Below are 1,615 nucleotides of genomic sequence, written 5' to 3'. Positions count from 1 at the left end.
GTTCACTAACCCACTAACTGTTTGATATATTGCATCACTCACACTAACAGTAATTCTAACAGAAATACTTTCTGCATCTATTTTCCTTTCTTGTGCTTTGTTGGTTGTATGACAGGGAAAAGAAGCGGAGCTTCAACTTCCTTTGATTCTGAACCTGAGAGGACCTTCTTTAGATTAAGGAGGGAAGCAAGAGAAAAACGAGTAGTTGGTGCCGAGGAAGAGGAGGAATACTTTGAACGAAACTTGGAAGAAAACATGGAAAACCATCATGAAGAAGAGGCTCACAACCATGGCAGAGAAGGTCGAGCAAATCATGCTGGGGAGGAGAGAAGAGTTTTGGGCTCTTACATCAACCCAAACACAGGAAACTGTGGAAGTAGCATTCAAAAGCCAACCATCCATGCCAACAATTTTGAACTAAAACCACAGCTCATCACCCTTGTTCAGAACAACTGTTCATTCGGAGGAGGCGTCCAAGAAGACCCCAATCAACATCTAACCACCTTCCTGAGGATATGTGACACGGTGAAGTCTAATGGTATTCATCCTGACGCCTATAGACTGTTCTTATTTCCATTCTCACTCAAGGATAACGCAGCCAAGTGGCTGGAGTCTTTTCCGAAGGAGAGTTTGACAACTTGGGAAGATGTGGTGAACAAATTTTTAGCCAGATTCTATCCTCCCCAAAGAATCAACAGGCTGAGAGCTGAGGTCCAAACTTTCAGGCAACAAGATGGTGAGACTCTATATGAAGCATGGGAGAGGTTTAAGGACCTGACAAGGAGGTGTCCACCAGATATGTTCAATGAATGGGTGCAACTACACATTTTCTATGAAGGCCTTTCTTATGAATCAAAGAAAGCAGTAGACCACTCATCCGGGGGATCTCTGAACAAGAAGAAAACCATTGAGGAGGCCATAGATGTCATTAAAACTGTAGCAGAAAATGACTATTTCTATGCTTCTGAAAGAGGGAACACTAGAGGAGTGATGGAGCTAAACAATGTAGATGCTCTGTTGGCCCAAAATAAGCTCATTACCAAGCAGCTGGCTGACCTCACCAAGAAGATGGAGAGGAACCAAGTAGCAGCAATCACCACTTCATCAGCAACCCAAGAAGGAGTGAATGAAGAAGCAGAGGGTAGTCAGGAGCAAGCCAACTACATTGGGAATTCATCTAGGCAAAACCATGAGCCAAACTCTAAGACCTACAACCCTGGTTAGAGGAATCACCCAAACTTTGGGTGGGGGAATCAACAAGATCAAGGCCAAGATCGGAGACATCACAACCCCAACAACAATGCAGCTCACCAACAATTCACACAGAGAACATATCAACACCACCATGACAACACCTGTCCACATCCATATCAAAACCAAAATAACACTCCTCATCCTTCTACCTCCAATCCCAACCTACCATCATTTGATGACAGACTCTCGAAGATTGAAAACCTACTTTAAGGTATATGCAAAGAGATTCAAGACAGTAAAGCGTTCCGAGAAGAAGTGATGTCCAATATGCAGAATCAGGATGCTGCCATCAAGAAACTTGAGACACAAATTGGCTACCTATTCAGGCAAATTCCCAGCCACAACCTTCGCAGCAATACTA

At 43.6% G+C, this 1,615-nt stretch overlaps 1 non-coding gene across 1 annotated transcript; it reads right to left on the bottom strand.

Moving 5' to 3' along the window:
* Nucleotides 1-696: 696 nt before the first annotated feature.
* Nucleotides 697-803, bottom strand: LOC112753163 (small nucleolar RNA R71). Its single transcript, XR_003177559.1, has one exon. It is a non-coding gene; the product is annotated as a small nucleolar RNA R71 (small nucleolar RNA).
* Between the last annotated feature and the right edge of the window lie 812 nt (nucleotides 804-1,615).

Source organism: Arachis hypogaea, chromosome 15 (genome assembly GCF_003086295.3).
Source record: "Arachis hypogaea cultivar Tifrunner chromosome 15, arahy.Tifrunner.gnm2.J5K5, whole genome shotgun sequence".
NCBI lineage: Eukaryota > Viridiplantae > Streptophyta > Magnoliopsida > Fabales > Fabaceae > Arachis > Arachis hypogaea.
The sequence above is the reverse complement of the archived record's forward strand: the minus strand, read 5'-3'. Positions and strand labels throughout refer to the sequence as shown.